The 20,216-nt window shown below is 49.8% G+C and overlaps 1 protein-coding gene across 1 annotated transcript in view; it reads right to left on the bottom strand.

Moving 5' to 3' along the window:
- Window positions 1–19,969: 19,969 nt before the first annotated feature.
- Window positions 19,970–20,216, bottom strand: part of LOC119329248 (O-fucosyltransferase 6-like) — a 6,381-nt gene continuing 6,134 nt past the window's right edge. Inside the window, exon 11 of the mRNA XM_037602261.1 lies at window positions 19,970–20,030. The gene's annotated coding sequence lies outside the window, so the exon portion shown is untranslated. The remainder of the gene's footprint in view (window positions 20,031–20,216) is intronic.

Below are 20,216 nucleotides of genomic sequence, written 5' to 3'. Positions count from 1 at the left end.
GATCTGCAGCAAACCTCTGCCAGCTTCCGACTGCGAAGGCTGGATGGACTCTGCTATACGGGTCGCAGCTGCTAAATTCTGGATTGGGGTTCGATATACCTGAGTCGGCGGGAAGAGTTGACGTCGACTGGTGTCGGGAACTCGTTGCCGCGCGCGCTCGTCGAGTGCTCGCTGAAGATTCTCCAGACGAGTGCGTTCGGCCAAATTGGCCAGACGTGCCTCCTCCAAGGCACGAGCCTCGGGGGTTTCTCCTGCGATGGGAGTACGCAGGGCATCCACGTTCCTGCGGCGAAGTTCCTCTCTTTGCAGAGAGTCGAGTGGCTCGGGCTGGTACTCTTCGTGGCCTCGTGCGGGGTCGCCTCCGTCACCTGCTCCACCATCACGGGCGAAGCCAGGGGGACTGCGGGGCCCGTCGACCATCAAGATTTCCGCCGCTGGATCACTGCTACCGCACTCGGATGCAGTCTCTACGGAGCCAGTCGACAGATCGAACAAGCCGTAGAGAGATTCGTCGGGCTCGATTGCCGCAACTTGAGTGGTGGCCGATTGGCGAGCCACCGCGTGCCTCACCCATCGCTGAAGCCTCGACCGGCCCGAGCGCTTGCGCTGGCGGGAGACCGGGAGGGTGGACGATGGAGGAGCCGACCGATACTGGGTCGACGGTTGCCGCAGCAGAACGCCGCGGACACATGCGCGAAAATGCGTCGCACCGCGGACGGGGAGCGCATCAACGTTGAGTGGAGCCTCCTGGAGCCACGCGGAGTCGTCGGCGATGAAGGTGAGAGTGCCGAGACGGATCTCTCGACCCTCGACCAAAACTCCAGCAGACACCATGATGAAAGTACTCGGAAGAATCGCAACTTCTCCACAAAATCGCTAAAACACCTGCCCCACGGTGGGCGCCAACTGTCGTGGTTCTAAGCCTGACAGTAGAGTGGGGGGTAGGTATGAAGAGGCAAGGTCCTAGCTATGGAGAGGTTGTAGACACAAGGGATGTACGAGTTCACGCCCTTCTCGAAAGAAGTAATAGCCCTACGTCTCGGAGCCCGGAGGCGGTCGAGTGGATTATGAGTATATGAGTTACAAGGTGCCGAACCCTTCTGCCTGTGGAGGGGGGTGGCTTATATAGAGTGCGCCAGGACCCCAGCCAACCCACGTAGGAGAGGGTTTAAGGTGAGTTAAGTCCGGGGCGTTACTGGTAACGCCCCACATAAAGTGTCTTTACTATCATAAAGTCTACTTAATTACAGGCCGTTGCAGTGCAGAGTGCCTCTTGACCTTCTGGTGGTCGAGTGAGTCTTCGTGGTCGAGTCCTTCAAGTCAGTCGAGTGAGTCCCTCGTTGGTCGACTGGAAGGCGACCTCTTCTAAGGGTGTCCTTGGGTAAGGTACTTAGATCAGGTCCATGACCCTACCCTAGGTACATAACCCCATCAGCCGGTCTAACGTCGGACGTTTTCGGTCTCCGGAAACTGTGCCGGGCTGCATCTCTCCCCTCTTCTCTCAAACCAACCCGCTCTTCACAATCCGCCAGACCCAACCTAACCTCTCTCGTCAGCCCGCGGCCCTCCTCGCGCGTGCGTCCGAGAGTTGTCCCGGACCCGAACCGGACTTTCGTCACCGTTGGATCCGGATCATCCCCAAACATCTACAAAACGTCTCCGTTTTCTTATTTGGGCTCCCTAGCCTATTTTTCCCGACCGTCCGTTTATGATCGGAGGGTTCCATTAGCCCCTAACCTAACCCACCAGTGTATATAATGGGCAACCCTAGGAATTAGGGATCCTGTCCTATCCATCCTCCTCTCCGCCGCCACTAGCTCCACCTGGTCTCCCCCTTCCTCGGGATCCCCGATCCAATCCATCCACCCCACCCGGCCGAACCAACCACCTCCTCGTTTTGCATCCCCGACCAACCAAGCAGCCCAGCCCCTCGCGCGCCTCCTTCCTTGAGCAGGAGCTCGACCTGCTGCCGGCGACCACCACCGACGACAAGAACAAGACCGCTACCCAGTTCCCCTTCCCCTTTTTTTCCCTCTCTGGGTTCCTCTCCCTCTGCTCATCCCTCTGCTCATTTCCTTTGGACAGGGGACCTCCATGGACGAACGCCAAGGCTGCCAAGAGGATCCGGACGCCGCCGGCTTGCCTCTGCTCCGCCTCCCCTCGCCAAATCTGCTCCGTTCCCGGCGCCCTCCGCCTCGCTTGCCGCGGGAGCTCCAAGCAGACGCCTTCCAGGAGCCTCCCGTCCGCATGGGACCTCCAACCAACGCCTTGGTCCCCTTCTGACCGTCGGCGCCCCTTCCTCATCACGGTCCTGCAGCCGCTGAACTCGTCGGTGAGCATTCAGGTCGCCCCGTCAGGCCTTTGCCATCCCACGGCGTCTCTCTCTCCTTCCCTTCCCATGTTTCTCTCTGAACTCTCTGTCTTTTCTTTAGGCAACAACAGCCTCCTTCAAGCTCGTCGCCTCAAGCCCCTGCTTCGTCTCCTCCTACGTGGATCCGTGCGCCCTCGCTTTGTTCCCGCGGGTTCAGGCGCGATCCGGCTGGGAAGAGCCCCGCCGCTGCGACCTCCTGCCTCCTGTCGCCATGGCGCCACTGCCGTTCTTCTTCAACGAGATGCAGCAGTGCTGCATCAAGCACACGGCCACCACGCGCGTGAGTCACCTGCTGGACTCCAGATCTGGCCCAGCCAGCGGCCTCCTCTGCTTCCAGTCGGGCCTCAGCCCATGGGTGAGCGAACACCCGAGCCCCTGTGCACTGTTGGGCCAGCCAGATTTGGCCCGTATCATGTTTTTTCCCTGTTCTACGAATTTGCTATTTATCCAGAGAGTGCAGTTTTACAGAAAAAGTCCCTAGAGTTCATGCATTTAATAACTCATGAACCGTGCTTCGGATTAAAATGGTTTAAATATGTAAAATGCTTAGAATTTCATATAGTTTCATAATATGTCATTTTCATCCATGTTTAAAATATTTAAAATGATGTTTGGTTAAATTTGCTCCTGTGCCATGCTAAAATGATTTAATTCATAACTAAATAACCGTAGCTCCAAACCTAATAAACTTTATATGTAAATGGGGTAGAAAAATGCCTAGTTTAACATGGTGACTTTACTTTGCATGTTTAACAACTCTAAAATATTTTTTAGGGCAGAACAGTACCAAATCTATAATATGCTCATGAGGAGTTTTCCGGAATTGTGTTCGTTGCTTCCGGCCTCATTTAAACTTGCCTAGATAGGTAGTTTTCTTTGCTTCACCCTCTTGCCATGTTAACATTTAATCTTGTTGGGTACATAAACGAGATCGAACTAAATAAGTCATGTGGTGTTTCGTCAATACGCAACGGAGTTGCATATTGAGCTCCACTTAATTTGTAGGTTTGCTTGTGCACTTTGCCATGCCATGCCTCATTAAACTGGACATGCATCATACTTGATTGTGCATCATGCCATGATTATGTGTTGGTTGTTTACTATGTTGTGTGCTTCTTTCCGGTGTTGCTTCTTCGGTTTGGTTCAGAGAACGTCGCGTTTGTGAGGACCCGTTCGACTACGTACGTTTGTCTTCTTCATGGACTCCTTCTTCTTCCTTGCGGGATTTCAGGCAAGATGACCATATCCTCGAAATCACTTCTATCTTTGCTTGCTAGTTGCTCGCTCTTTGCAATGCCTATGCTATGATACCTACCACTTGCTTATCATGCCTCCTATATTGTGAACCAAGCCTCTAACCCACCTTGTCCTAGCAAACCGTTGATTGGCTATGTTACCGCTTCGCTCAGCCCCTCTTATAGCGTTGTTAGTTGCAGGTGAAGATTGAAGTTTGTTCCTTGTTGGAACATGGAGATGTTGTTCCTTGTTGAAACATGTTTACTTGTTGGGATATCACAATATATCTTATTTAATTAATGCATCTATATACTTGGTAAAGGGTGGAAGGCTTGGCCTTATGCCTGGTGTTTTGTTCCACTCTTGCCGCCCTAGTTTCCGTCATATCGGTGTTATGTTCCCGGATTTTGTGTTCCTTACACGGTTGGGCTATTATGGGAACCCCTTGACAGTTCGCCTTGAGTAAAACTCCTCCAGCAATATTGGTTTTACCATTCGGCACCTAGCCCTTTTCTTTCCCTTGGGTTCTGCAGACTCAAGGGTCATCATTATTTTAACCCCCTCGGGCCAGTGCTCCTCTGAGTGTTGGTCCACCTGTCAGCTGCCGGTGGCCACCAGGGGCAACTCTGGGCTGGCCTACCCGTACCTAGGACAATCTGAGTGTGCCCTGAGAAAGAGATATGTGCAGCTCCTATCGGGATTTGTCGGCACATTTGGGCGGTGTTGCTGGTTTAGTTTTGCCTTGTCGAAATGTCTTGTAATCGGGATTCCGAGTCTGATCGGGTCTTCCCGCTAGAAGGAATATCCTTCGTTGACCGTGAGAGCTTGTGATGGGCTAAGTTGGGACTCCCCTGCAGGGATTTGAACTTTCGAAAGTCGTGCCCGCGGTTATGGGCAGATGGGAATTTGTTAATGTCCGGTTGTAGAAAACCTGAAGTTGACCTTAATTAAAATACATCAACCGCGTGTGTAACCGTGATGGTCTCTTCTCGGCGGGGTCCGGGAAGTGAACACGGTGTTGGAGTTATGCTTGACGTAGGTTGTTCTAGGATCACTTCTTGATCATAGTTTTTATCGACCGTGCCTTGCCTTCTCTTCTCGCTCTCATTTGCGTATGTTAGCCACCATATATGCTAGTCGCTTGCTGTAGCTCCACCTCATACCTTTTACCTTACCCATAAGCTTAAATAGTCTTGATCGCGAGGGTGTGAGATTGCTGAGTCCCCGTGACTCACAGTTACTTCCAAAACCAGCTTGCAGGTGCCGATGAGTCCGTGCAGATGACGCAACCAAGCTCAGGAGGAGCTCGATGAAGATCTTGTCCTTTGTGTTGTTTCGTTCTAGTTGATCAGTAGTGGAGCCCAGTTGGGGTCGATCGGGGACCTTGTCGCATTTGGGGTTCTTCTTTTATTTTGGTTCCGTAGTCGGACCTTGATTGTATTTGGATGATGTAATGTTTTATTCATGTATTGTGTGAGGTGGCGATTGTAAGCCAACTATGTATCTTTTCCCTTATTGTATTACATGGGTTGTTTGCGAAGATTACCTCACTTGCGACATTGCTTTCAATGCGGTTATGCCTCTAAGTCGTGCTTCGACACGTGGGAGATATAGCCGCATCGAGGGTGTTACAAGTTGGTAATCAGAGCCTTCCCCGACCTTAGGAGCCCCCACTGCTTGATCGGATTAGCAGCCGTTGTTGAGTCTAGAAAAATGTTTTGAGTCATTTAGGAATTATATATCGGAGTGTTCAGGAATTATTTTTACTCCCCAGTCCCTTCATCGCTCTGGTAAGGCATCCTGACGTAGAGTTTTGACTCTTCTCTTCTCAAATTTTCACAAAAAAAATTTAGGTTCACGCGGGTATCTTGGAATCGTTCCGATGGTTTTGTGACGAGAACATTGTTCTTGGTGCCTCCTGACATTTAGGGGTTGTGGCAGTGTCCCGGGGAGTTGAGCTCCGAGGTGTTGTCGTCACAATTTTATCGTTGCAGTTCTGGAATACCTGAGTTTAGTTTCGCCAACATCAAAAATCTCTTTTATGCAGTTGTTGGTGAGATAACCTCGACGCGACCCAGTACTGGGGCGGGAGTTCGGGAGTATTGCCATAACTTGTATAACGGATGCTTTTTGAGGGTTGAGGTAGACGATTTCCGAAGGTTTCTTGGTTATGTGTTGAAGGATGGATACAGCTGGATGTAGGATTTGTTAGCTTTGGGTGAGATATTATGCTTCCCTTGTATCTCCAACACCTGATTGCATAACCGGAAAATTTCGGGAGTTTATAAGTGGGAATTCAAGTAGCTCTTAGGATATCTTTCCGACAGATGTATGATACGAAATTGGGGTTCGACGTCTAGTGGTCCGCCTATTCACGGTTGGTTTTAAAGTGGTCTCGTTGTGTCTTAAAGAGTCCTTGGCTATGCCGACTCGGGGACGCTTCGTATGTCATGTGCACTGCCTTGTACATGATGGTGCTGTACGATCGAGCCCGTGTAGGCCCCACCACGAGAACTTCAGACGAAATCTCTATCATATGTTTGTTCCGGCCTATTCTGCAAGCCAATCCTTTGTTTTTTGTTTTGAGTTGTGGTATTCGAGTTGCTTCAATGTCAAATGTTGATTCCATACCTTCTCTAAACGGTGTTCTCATACTCCGATGTGAATACCAATCCTCATGATAATCGAGATTGTCATGTCAATTCTTTTCAACCGGTGTGTTTCTCTTCAAGCGGATCCGATCATTTCAACAACCGCAAGATCAAGTATCAGTTCTTCTCGACGGTGTTTGTTTCATCCGTCTCCAAGTTGCCTTTGTTTTCCCGCCCTCCCTCCCTTTTTTTCTTCAAGGGCTCATATATCTTAATCGAGTATCCATTTTATTCATGTGAAGACTCTTCATTCTTGTCTTTGAATGTTCTTATCCGGTGATGCTCATGAAGATACTAACGGAGCCTCAAGTTCATCATTATTCATTCTTTTCTTCTCCGGTGGATTTAAATCAAGCTTTGGTGTTGATCATATCCTTTTTCATCATTTCAAATGCTTTTCTCGTGCCAGTGCACCTCATAACCATTCATTTCTCGCTATTCATTTGTTCTGGAGTGCTCAAGATATCTCGAAGATTCGTGTTTTCCACTCTGCATTCGTTCAAGATCTTTCCAGGTTGTTATCTCATTCAAGTCATTTAATTCAACCGGTGCAACCTCTCTTTTAATCATTTCAACGGTGTTTCTTTTGAGTGGGCCCTAACCCACAGGTTTTTTCCCAGGATCTTACCTGACTCTTCTTATTTTTCCGGAGTTATAATCAAATTCTTTTCAAAGTTTGACGTAAGAATGATTCAGCATTAGTCATATGTATTTCTCCAAGATCTTTCAAATTCTTTTCATCGTTGGTTCAACCTTTCCATTTTTCATCCCGGAGTACCTCAACAATTTGGTGGTGTTTCTCATCGTCATTCTTAGATATTGAAGACCGAAGACGAGTTTCTCTTTAATCTTGCTCCATTCTCTTCAAGATTCATGGTGCTAGCTTGTTGCCATCCTCTCATAATTATTTTTGATTGTGAGAATCCTTTTCACCCATCAGGAGATATTCAAGGGTATTTTTCAGTTCGATTATCCGGAGCCCATCATTTCAGAAGACTTGTTCATTCTCAGTTTTCAGCTCTCGTTCCCCAAATCTCACCGGTGCATCATTCAATATTCTTTAATCAGCGCGTGATCTCTTCGTTTCAGTTGTATCTAAATTCTCTCAAGTATCTTCGTTCTTTTTATAATTCTTCCCAATGTTTCTTTATCTTCTCTTCGTTCATTTTTAATTCTTACGGTGGTTCGTTGTTTTCAATCCTTCCGGTGGTTCGTTGAAGACCTTCTCAAGTTTGCTCCATATCTATCTTAATCCTTTCTACGAGAATTAGTATGCCAAATCCATTGCTTGTCATCAATCTAAATTGGTGAAGGATACGCATAACGTAATTCTTATTCTTGTTTTCATCGAGTAAATTTAATTCCTTATTCCGGAGCCTCATCAAAATTCTTGATCTCAATTATTCATCTTTTACCGGAGTTCCAAGCTCTTTCAACTATATCGTCACGGAGATCCATCTAAATCATTGCCAGGCTCCAATCTTATTCTTTTCATCTTTATTTTCGTTTGATCATCCTTTTGCTACCGGAGTTTTTCATAGATGTTCTACATGATGGTTCATAAAGGATTTAATTCCTTTTCGGAGTGTTCATCAAGATTCTTTTCAGAGGAGTTCAAGCATTCTCCATCTTGCAATCCGATGTGCAATTCTTTCTATCGTATCACTGGGGGTGGTATTATGTCATTCTTGATAATTTGAGTTCATGTTTCATGATTCACAGGTTGTTAAGAATGGGGTATCTTAAATCCATCAATCTCTTCATTGGAGTTATCTTGGGTTATTTCTTTCACCTTAAGCTTTCCCTAAGGATTGTTGCTATTTATGGTGCTTATAAAGGACCCAAGCTCTTCTTTATCCTCCCTATGAAATATTTTCTCATCTCCTTGTTCATATCAATCCAATTCTTTTTCCCATGAGTGGCAGGTTGTCACCTCATAATTTGAGATGTATTCCTTAAGACCATATCAAGCGTATTCTTTTCATTGTTGGTTTTCCAACAACTCAGTTCAACCCTTCTCCTAAAGATGCCTTTTCAAGCTCTTTTGTAGCAGAAGTTGGCATTTTCTCCTCCATTCTTTTATTTCAATTATCTATCTTCTATTTCTTCCGTCCGGAGGCATTGTGTTGTTGCTCTCTTCAACCTTTCTTCTTGTTCTTGTCAGGATCATGTTCTTTTCATGCTTATCCTTTTAACCGGAGTGTTGTGTCCCTTTTTCTCAAGCTCTTTCATTTTATCAAGTTTGTCATCTCTTTTAAACCGGAGTGCTGTCCGAGATCTTTCTTACCCCTTGTTCCATCCATTCAATAGTTACGGAGGCAGCGTATTGCGATTTCATCAAGTATCTTCTCATCTTATCAAGTTCTTATTCAATTCCTTTTCTTTACAATCGGAGTGCTGCCCGAAGTTGTTCTCCCTTGTTCCTCTTTTCTAACGGAGTGTTTTCAGCTTCGTCATCTCCGTTGTATGCTTCTCTCGATTGGCTTAACCTTTTCAAGGTTCTTTGGTCTCACTCGTTTGTCAAAGAAGCAACTTAATTTTACCTTTCTCTTTCTCTTCCGTTTGCCCTCCGGTGCCATTCTAGATCTCGAGACGAGATCCTCTCGTAGTGGTGGAGTGTTGTGACGCCCCGAGACCGATGTGCCAGGTGTCTTTCAGTTATTCGCTATTGTTGCCATGTCATTCACTTGCGTGTTGCATCTTGTCATGTCATCATGTGCATTGCATCATCATGTTTTCAAAACTTGCATCCGTCCCGGCCTCCTCGTTCTCTCCGTTGTCCGTTCTGAGCCCAGACACACTTGCATGCGCCCGCGGCATGTCCGAAATAGTATTTTATAAGTGGCCGGAAAATGTTCTCGGAATAGGATGAGAGTTGACGTGTGTTCTTATTATAGTATAGATAGACCGCATGTCAAGTTTCATCGCATTCAGAGATCGTTTGATGCCCCAACGGATAACTATAGCGGCAGTATAGCCGGTCTAACGTCGGACGTTTTCGGTCTCCAGAAACCGTGCCGGGCTGCATCTCTCCCCTCTTCTCTCAGACCAACCCGCTCTTCACAATCCGCCAGACCCAACCTAACCTCTCTCGTCAGCCCGCGGCCCTCCTCGCGCGCGCGTCCGAGAGTTGTCCCGGACCCGAACCAGACTTTCGTCACCGTTGGATCCGGATCATCCCCAAACATCTACAAAACGTCTCCGTTTTCTTATTTGGGCTCCCTAGCCTATTTTTCCCGACCGTCCGTTTACGATCGGAGGGTTCCGTTAGCCCCTAACCTAACCCACCAGTGTATATAATGGGCAACCCTAGGAATTAGGGATCCTGTCCCATCCATCCTCCTCTCCGCCGCCACTAGCTCCACCTGGTCTCCCCCTTCCTCGGGATCCCCGATCCAATCCATCCACCCCACCCGGCCGAACCAACCACCTCCTCGTTTTGCATCCCCGACCAACCAAGCAGCCCAGCCCCTCGCGCGCCTCCTTCCTTGAGCAGGAGCTCGACCTGCTGCCGGCGACCACCACCGACGACAAGAACAAGACCGCTACCCAGTTCCCCTTCCCCTTCTTTTCCCTCTCTGGGTTCCTCTCCCTCTTCTCATCCCTCTGCTCGTTTCCTTTGGACAGGGGACCTCCATGGACGAACGCCAAGGCTGCCAAGAGGATCCGGACGCCGCCGGCTTGCCTCTGCTCCGCCTCCCCTCGCCAAATCTGCTCCGTTCCCGGCGCCCTCCGCCTTGCTTGCCGCGGGAGCTCCAAGCAGACGCCTTCCAGGAGCCTCCCGTCCGCATGGGACCTCCAACCAACACCTCGGGCCCCTTCTGACCGCTGGCGCCCCTTCCTCATCACGATCCTGCAGCCGCTGACCTCGTCGGTGAGCATTCAGGTCGCCCCGTCAGGCCTTTGCCATCCCACGGCGTCTCTCTCTCCTTCCCTTCCCCTGTTTCTCTCTGAACTCTCTGTCTTTTCTTCAGGCAACAGCAGCCTCCTTCAAGCTCGTCGCCTCAAGCCCCTGCTTCGTCTCCTCCTACGTTGATCCGTGCGCCCTCGCTTTGTTCCCGCAGGTTCAGGCGCGATCCGGCCGGGAAGAGCCCCGCCGCTGCGACCTCCTGCCTCCTGTCGCCATGGCACCTCTGCCGTTCTTCTTCAACGAGATGCAGCAGCGCTGCATCAAGCACACGGCCACCACGCGCGTGAGTCACCTGCTGGACTCCAGATCTGGCCCAGCCAGCGGCCTCCTCTGCTTCCAGTCGGGCCTCAGCCCATGGGTGAGCGAACACCCGAGCCCCTGTGCACTGTTGGGCCAGCCAGATTTGGCCTGTATCATGTTTTTTCCCTGTTCTGCGAATTTGCTATTTATCCAGAGAGTGCAGTTTTACAAAAAAAAGTCCATAGAGTTCATGCATTTAATAACTCATGAACCGTGCTTCGGATTAAAATGGTTTAAATATGTAAAATGCTTAGAATTTCATATAGTTTCATAATATGTCATTTTCATCCATGTTTAAAATATTTAAAATGATGTTTGGTTAAATTTGCTCCTGTGCCATGCTAAAATGATTTAATTCATAACTAAATAACCGTAGCTCTAAACCTAATAAACTTTATATGTAAATGGGGTAGAAAAATGCCTAGTTTAACATGGTGACTTTACTTTGCATGTTTAACAACTCTAAAATATTTTTTAGGGCAGAACAGTACCAAATCTATAATATGCTCATGAGGAGTTTTCCGGAATTGTGTTTGTTGCTTCCGGCCTCATTTAAACTTGCCTAGATAGGTAGTTTTCTTTGCTTCACCCTCTTGCCATGTTAACATTTAATCTTGTTGGGTACATAAACGAGATCGAACTAAATAAGTCATGTGGTGTTTCGTCAATACGCAACGGAGTTGCATATTGAGCTCCACTTAATTTGTAGGTTTGCTTGTGCACTTTGCCATGCCATGCCTCATTAAACTGGACATGCATCATACTTGATTGTGCATCATGCCATGATTATGTGTTGGTTGTTTACTATGTTGTGTGCTTCTTTCCGATGTTGCTTCTTCGGTTTGGTTCAGAGAACGTCGCGTTTGTGAGGACCCGTTCGACTATGTCCGTTTGTCTTCTTCATGGACTCCTTCTTCTTCCTTGCGGGATTTCAGGCAAGATGACCATACCCTCGAAATCACTTCTATCTTTGCTTACTAGTTGCTCGCTCTTTGCAATGCCTATGTTATGATACCTACCACTTGCTTATCATGCCTCCCATATTGTGAACCAAGCCTCTAACCCACCTTGTCCTAGCAAACCGTTGATTGGCTATGTTACCGCTTCGCTCAGCCCCTCTTATAGCGTTGTTAGTTGCAGGTGAAGATTGAAGTTTGTTCCTTGTTGGAACATGGAGATGTTGTTCCTTGTTGCAACATGTTTACTTGTTGGGATATCACAATATATCTTATTTAATTAATGCATCTATATACTTGGTAAAGGGTGGAAGGCTCGGCCTTATGCCTGGTGTTTGGTTCCACTCTTGCCGCCCTAGTTTCCGTCATATCGGTGTTATGTTCCCGGATTTTGTGTTCCTTACGCGGTTGGGCTATTATGGGAACCCCTTGACAGTTCTCCTTGAGTAAAACTCCTCCAGCAATGCCCAACATTGGTTTACCATTCACCACCTAGCCCTTTTCTTTCCCTTGGGTTCTGCAGACTCAAGGGTCATCATCATTTTAACCCCCCCGGGCCAGTGCTCCTCTGAGTGTTGGTCCACCTGTCAGCTGCCGGTGGCCACTAGGGGCAACTCTGGGCTGGCCTACCCGTACCTACGACAATCTGAGTGTGCCCTGAGAAAGAGATATGTGCAGCTCCTATCGGGATTTGTCGGCACATTCGGGCGGTATTGCTGGTTTAGTTTTGCCTTTTCAAAATGTCTTGTAACCGGGATTCCGAGTCTGATCGGGTCTTCCCGCTAGAAGGAATATCCTTCATTAACCGTGAGAGCTTGTGATGGGCTAAGTTGGGACTCCCCTTCAGGGATTTGAACTTTCGAAAGCCGTGCCCACGGTTATGGGCAGATGGGAATTTGTTAATGTCCGATTGTAGAAAACCTGAAGTTGACCTTAATTAAAATACATCAACCGCGTGTGTAACCATGATGGTCTCTTCTCGGCGGGGTCCGGGAAGTGAACACGGTGTTGGAGTTATGCTTGACGTAGGTTGTTCTAGGATCACTTCTTGATCATAGTTTTTATCGACCGTGCCTTGCCTTCTCTTCTCACTCTCATTTGCGTATGTTAGCCACCATATATGCTAGTCGCTTGCTGCAGCTCCACCTCATACCTTTTACCTTACCCATAAGCTTAAATAGTCTTGATCGCGAGGGTGTGAGATTGCTGAGTCCCCGTGACTCACAGTTACTTCCAAAACCAGCTTGCAGGTGCCGATGAGTCCGTGCAGATGACGCAACCAAGCTCAGGAGGAGCTCGATGAAGATCTTGTCCTTTGTGTTGTTTCGTTCTAGTTGATCAGTAGTGGAGCCCAGTTGGGGTCGATCGGGGACCTTGTCGCATTTGGGGTTCTTCTTTTATTTTGGTTCCGTAGTCGGACCTTGATTGTATTTGGATGATGTAATGTTTTATTCATGTATTGTGTGAGGTGGCGATTGTAAGCCAACTATGTATCTTTTCCCTTATTGTATTACATGGGTTGTTTGCGAAGATTACCTCACTTGTGACATTGCTTTCAATGCGGTTATGCCTCTAAGTCGTGCTTCGACACGTGGGAGATATAGCCGCATCGAGGGTGTTACACTCACTCCCCGTTAATCTTCTTCATCCCTTCTACACTCTAAGCACCTCGTTAATCTTCTTCATCCCTTCTACACAACCGTGATTCGATTCGCGATAAGTTGTACACGAAAAATATGCACCTCGATGTGCTGATTCCATTCAAGCGATTAGATCGTAGTTTCGTTCACTCTATATGTTGAATTTCGTGTTCATATTTGAAGCTTTCGCCGCCGTTCATCGCCGGCCTTGGGCACGAGAAGGACGTCGTCGCTGCACACCTAGACACCGGCGTCGCGGCAACGCCGTCGCCGCCCGCGTCGAGCACCTCGCCGCCACCCGTCCCCGTCCTCGCTCCGCTAGGCGCGGGCCACCCTCGCCGACCGCGACACGCCATGGGCCACTCCCTCCCCTGGCCGCTGTCCTCGCCCCGCTGGGCGCTGGCCGTCCTCGCCGACCGCGACACGTCGTGGGCCACTCCATCCCCTGGCCGACGTCCTCGCTCCGCCAGACGTGGCCCGACCTCGCCGACCGCGACGGCGGCGCCGGGGCCACTCCCTTTCCTGCACTGCCAGCGCTCCCTTCCATCCCGTCCGTCGACCTGCCCCGCATCGGCCGCGGACAACAGCTCACCGCCGCCACGTGCTTCGTCCTTGCCGCCAACTCTGTCTATCGTCGGGAGGAGGAGGCCGGCGAGGAGACACGATGGACGGTGTTGGAGCTCCACGGAGCCGGTGGAGAAGGAGTCGGTGAACATTCTAGCCCGTGAACATTCTATTTTAACCTCTCTGCTTAGTATAGTTGTTAACTTCTAATCGTGATGCATGTATAGAACCAAACACCGGGTAAAGTCTTCCACGATACAACAACCTATATGCAGATAACCAATCAACAAGCAAATGTCGTATTTTGGCATGTATCTACTCAACTAGGCTCTACTCAGTCTGGCCTTTTTTTCATGCACACTCAAAAAATGATGTAGGTAACCAAACAAGCTATTTATATTATCTCGTTATTTTTGATGATTATTCTTACTATGTGTGGACATTTCCTTTACGACGAAAGTCGGATGCATTCTTCACTTTGACGGTTTTTTACTCCTATGTCAGCATGCACTTTGGGCATCTCATCCTTACTCTTCAGACCGACAATGGAAAAGAGTTCGACAACCTTGCTTTCCGCACTTCTCTGTTGCACCACGGCACGGTCTTTCGTCTCACATGCCCGTATACTTCACAGCAGAACGGTCGAGCCGAACACGTCCTTCGCACTCTAAATGACTGCATTCGCACGCTCCCGTTCCATGCTAATGTGCCGCCCGTTTCTGGCCGGACGCACTCGCTACTGCTTCACTTTTTCATAACCTTCGCCCCTGCCACCCACGGTGGCACTATGCACCTCACCATCTTTTCTTTGATACGCCACCATCTTATGATGGCTTGCGTATTTTTGGGTGCCTTTGCTATCCTAGTACCGCCGACTCCGCTCCTCACAAACTCGCATCTCGTTCTGTCGCTTGCATCTTTATCGGCTACCCCTCTAACTCTAAGGGATATCGGTGCTACGACCCCGTCTCCCACCATGTGTTCACTTCCCGGCACGTTTACTTCGATGAGCACGTGTTTCCGTTTCAGCAGGTACCCCCGGCTATTCCTCCCGCCACCGATGACGCGGGCTCCTCGATGCCTCACCCAGGACGCTCGCGCGCCTCTCTTGGCTCGCCCCCTGGCTTTGAGGCGTGATCCCCGCATGCGGCGCCTCCTACAGCCACAACGATGGCGCCCCCATCGCCCCTGACGTCGGCGCCCGCGGCCCCGACGGTCCCCCCGATGCCCGTGGCCCTCTCGGCGCCCCCGGCGCCCGCGGCCCCCTCGGCGCCCAAGGCGCCCCCGGCACCCCTGGCCGGTCTGGTGACCCGCGCCCGTACGGGCGTTTTTCGCCCGAGCTCGCGCTATGCTGTGGATGACTACGTTCATGCGGCGTCCACCTCTGAGCCGTCGCCGTTGCCGTTGAAAGATCGTGGATGTCGCCTAGAGGGGGGTGAATAGGCGCTTTAAAATAATTACGGTTTAGGCTTGAACAAATGCGAAATAAACCTAGCGGTTAATTTGCCAAGCATAAAACCTAAAACAACTAGGTTCACCTATGTGCACCAACAACTTATGCTAAGCAAGAAGCAACTATGAGATAGCAAGATATATGACACATAACTATATGGCTATCACAAAGTAAAGTGCATAAGTAACGGGCTCGGGTAAGAGATAACCGAGGCACGCGGAGACGACGATGTATCCCGAAGTTCACACCCTTGGGGATGCTAATCTCCGTTTGGAGCGGTGTGGAGGCACAATGCTCCCCAAGAAGCCACTAGGGCCACCGTAATCTCCTCACGCTCTCGCACAATGCAAGATGCCGTGATTCCACTAAGGGACCCTTGAGGGAGGTCACCGAACCCGTACAAATGGCAACCCTTGGGGGTAGTCACCGAACCTGTACACTTTGGCAACCCTTGGGGGCGGTCACCAGTGCCCGTCAAATTGCTCGGGGCGATCTCCACAACCTAATTGGAGACCCCGACGCTTGCCCGGAGTTTTGCACCACAATGATTGAGCTCCGAACACCAACAACTGTCTAGGGCGCCCAAGCACCCAAGAGGAACAAGCTCAAGGGTACCAAGCACCCAAGAGTAATAAGCTTCTCAACTTGTAACTTCCATGTATCACGTGGAGAACTCAAACCGATGCACCAAATGCAATGGCAAGGGCACACGGAGTGCCCAAGTCCTTCTCTCTCAAATCCCACTGAAGCAACTAATGCTAGGGAGGAAAATGAGAGGAAGAACAAGAAAGAGAACACCAAGAACTCCAAGATCTAGATCCAAGGGGTTCCCCTCACATAGAGGAGAAAGTGATTGGTGGAAATGTGGATCTAGATCTCCTCTCTCTTCTCCCTCAAAAACTAGCAAGAATCCATGTAGGGATTGAGAGTTAGCAAGCTCGAAGAAGGTCAACAATGGGGGAAGAACACGAGCTCAAAGGATGAGGTTCATTGGGGAAGAAGACCCCCTTTTATAGGTGGGGAAAAATCCAACCGTTACCCACCAACCAGCCCGCGGCCAGCGGTACTACCGCGCCTGGCCAACGGTACTACCGCAAGGCCGCGCGGTACTACTGCTTGCATCCAAGCGGTACTACCGCACGGCGGTGCGGTACTACCGTACCGACCCACGGTACTGCCGCAACCCCAGCACAGAACCGATAAACAGACGCACAGAAGCTGGGGGCGGAACTTCCGCACGCGCGGTACTACCGCGCCCCCCATGCGGTACTACCGCGAGGCAAAAGTCCTAGCCAGGGGAAAAGGGAAACTTTCGTGCCTACTTCCGCAAAGAAACGGAAGTAGCAAAAACCCGACACAGTAGTACTGCCGAGGGGCGGTACTACTGCCTGACCGCATAGCGCGGTACTACCGCGCGGCGAAAGCGGTACTACCGCGGTAGGTGCGGATGTAAAAAATTACATCCGCTCCTACTACCTCAAAGGGGCGGCACTAGCCTGGTGGGCAGCGGTAGTGCGGCTCTAGGGGAGCGGTACTACCGTGGGCACCTGCGGTACTACCGCTGATGCCTACGGTACTACCGCTTTCCTGGGAGCAGTACTACCGCAACCAACAACGGCAGCCACACAAGGGAGGCAAGAAAACGGAGGAAGCTCCAAGGAAGAAGGGGGGGAAAAGAAGGAGACGTGTACGTGAAGAAACCACCCAAACCTTTCCAACGCGGACCCTGACAAAACCACACTCAAGAGAACAAGAACTGCCATAACTTCAGCATACGAGCTCCGAATTGAGCAAACTCAAGCTTGTTGGAAACAAGACAACGAGTAGCATCAAAACAACGACTGGTTATAGAAAGAAGAGGCAGGGGAGGTATGCCAACAAATAGAGGAGTGAAACCTCCAACCAAGAAGAACCGGCAAAACCTCCAACAACGAAAACATCATAGAGTATGCAAGCGAACTCCGTTTTCGATGAACTCAAGCTTGTCATCAAGATGACCAAAAGCTCTAAGACTCTCAAAGAGAACCAAACAAGAACCAAGAAAGATGATGCAAGGATGCAATGGTTTGAGCTCTCAGCGAACGATACGATCAAGCTACTCATCGAGAGCCCCCCTTGATAGTACGGCAATCGATCCTATAACCCAGTCTCCCAACTACCATCATGAGACCGGTAAAATAGAAAACCTATTAAGGGCAAACCTTTGCCTTGGACATGGTCCACTTGAGCTAGATGAAGACGATCTTGACTCCCTCAAGTTGGACCACCTTTCTTGATTGGGTTGACTTGATGAAGACTAGTTGATTGCTCCCCCATACTCCATTATGGGTGAGCCACTCTTCCGCACATCTTCACAAGTCCATTGTCACCACAAAGGACGGCAAGCTTCAAGCATTTGATCTCTTCGTGATGCTCCACTTGAACTTGCACACCGCAACCTAACCCCACAAAGAACCCTCACGAAGACCATGGGTTAGTACACGAAGCGTAATTGACAATGCTTACCATACCATGGGATCACTTGATCCCTCTCGGTACATCTTCTACGCTTTGTGGGTTGGTCAACTTGATTCACTCTTTGACTTAGTCTTGATCAACCTCTCACAAGACCAATCTTTAGGTAATTCCTTGAATAGCACCTTGGTCGACACAAACTCTTCTTGAAACCAACACATGTACTCCAAGAAAAGCCTATGGACAAAAACCTTCAAATATAACTCAAGGCAACCATTAGTCCATAGACATTGTCATCAATTATCAAAACCAAACATGGGGGCACCGCATGTTCTTTCAGCCGTCCTCCGTTCGAGCCGCTCTTCGTGACCCGCTCTGGATGGCTGCGATGCAAGAGGAGTTTGACGCCCTGTTGCGCAACCGGACGTGGCAGCTTGTTCCCCGTCCCCGGCACGCCAACGTGATTACCGAGAAGTGGGTCTTCAAACACAAGCTTTGTCCTGATGGTACCCTTGATCGCTATAAAGCGTGTTGGGTCGTTCGTGGCTTCCGACAGCGTGTTGGCATCGACTTCACCGACACCTTCGCTCCGGTCGTCAAGCCCGGCACGATACGCACGGTTCTTCACCTTGCGGTCTCCCGTGCTTGGCCGGTGCACGAGATGGACGTCTCCGACACCTTCCTTCATGGTCACTTCGAGGAGAAGGTATTCTGCTAGCAGCCCACCGGGTTTGTTGACCCGGCGCTTCCCGACCACGTGTGCCTGCTCTCGCGGTCCTTGTACGGCTTCAAGCAGGCTCCGCGCGCTTGATACCAGCGCATCGCGGCGTTTCTCCACCAACTTGGGTTCCGCTCTACCCGCTCGGACGCCTTGCTCTTCGTCTATCATCAGGGCTCTGACACGGCCTACTTACTGCTCTATGTCGACGACATCATCCTGACGGCATGTACAACTGGTCTCCTCAGTCAGCTCACGGCTCGTCTTCGCGCTGAGTTCGTCATCAAGGACTTGGGCCCTTTGCACTACTTCCTCGGTGTCGAGGTGGTGCGCCGTCCGGATGGCTTCTTCCTTCATCAGCGGAAGTATGTTCATGAGCTCCTGGAGCGCGTCGGCCTGCTTAACTGCAAGCCCGCCGCCACGCCTGTTGATACGAAGGCCAAGCTTTCTGCCACGGATGGTTCTCCTGCTTCGGATGCTGCTTTCTATCGGTCTATCGTTGGTGCTATCTAGTACCTCGCTCTGACTCGACCGGAGATCCAGTATGTCGTGCAGCAGGTGTGTCTTCATATGCATGCCCCCCGAGGCGTTCACTAGGCTACCGCAAGCGGATTCTCCGCTATGTCTGTGGCACTATGGATCTTAGCGTCACGCTTCACGCCTCCGTCGACATCGCCCTCACCGCCTACTCTAATGTAGACTGGGCGGGCTGCCCTGACACTCGTCGCTCCACCTCAGGCTATTGTATCTACCTTGGACCCTCACTTATATCGTGGTCATCAAGCGGCAGCCTACGGTCTCTCGTTTCAGTGCTGAGGCTGAGTATCGTGCGGTGGCCAACGCCGTTGCCGAGTGTTCATGGCTTCGCCAGCTGCTTCAGGAGCTCTCTTGCCATGTTGACCGTGCCATGGTGGTCTACTGCGCGGTCTACCTCTCCGCTAACCCGGTGCATCATCGACGGACCAAGCATATTGAGTTGGATATTTATTTTGTTCGGGAACAGGTGGCCCTTGGCCATATTCGTGTTTTACATGTTCCTACTTCCCAACAATTTGCAGATATCATGACCAAGGGCTTGCCTACGACGTCATTTGAGAAGTTTCGGTCCAATCTTTGCGTCAACCGCGATGCCGCTTTGACTGCGGAGGGGTGTTGAGTATATGTGTTGTGTGCATATTGTATATTGGACCCGCCTCCTAGTTCATTGTATAGTTGAGGTCCGTGGCCCACTTTTATACATCATATATACATACCTATGCACGAGAGCAATACATCGTGCAATTCTCATAACATACATCTATTGCGCCGGTGTAGTTGGGCTTCGTGTACTCCCTCCGTTCCATAATAATCGTTTTTTAACATAGCTTGAAAAACGATCTTATATTGTGGGACAGAAGAAGTATCATGTACCATGTACTGGCCAGAATGAATGGGTTTGGACTGTCTCTGTCTTAAGCGAAGAATTCAACGCTAGGATAAGGCTCCAAACAAAGTCGATCGGGGTAGTAGCATTTTGATGTTGGCTGGAGCAGAGCGAGGACGCCATTTGGCACGTGATTGGGCTATCAAAAGAACACACCATATTTCATGGCTGCAATCAGGCTGCTTATTTTTATATGTGCCTGGCATTTGTAGAACCTCCCTCAGAGGCGACAAGAATTCTAGAACCACATTTTCAAGGGGGGATTCATAAACAAGCTGATCGGACAGAAGGTATATTGACCTGGCAGTTTTGCTGAAATGCAGACTCCGTGGATGTGCTGCTCAAATGCCATTGCTGCAAAAATAAGTCAGAGATGTGCATCTTAGACACCACCAGAATGAGTTGCAGAAAAGTGAATAAAATACAAACGAGCGCATGCTATACAGCATACCACACACATTACAAACTCAACGATATCAGCACACACCCTCTATGATACCGGACTAACAAAAGGAAGGGTGCAGTACGAGCTAACTAGAG

The sequence above is a fragment of the Triticum dicoccoides genome, chromosome 7A (genome assembly GCF_002162155.2).
Source record: "Triticum dicoccoides isolate Atlit2015 ecotype Zavitan chromosome 7A, WEW_v2.0, whole genome shotgun sequence".
In the NCBI taxonomy this organism is placed as follows: Eukaryota; Viridiplantae; Streptophyta; class Magnoliopsida; order Poales; family Poaceae; genus Triticum; species Triticum dicoccoides.
Note: the sequence above shows the minus strand (reverse complement) of the source record. Positions and strands in the feature narration are given on the sequence as shown.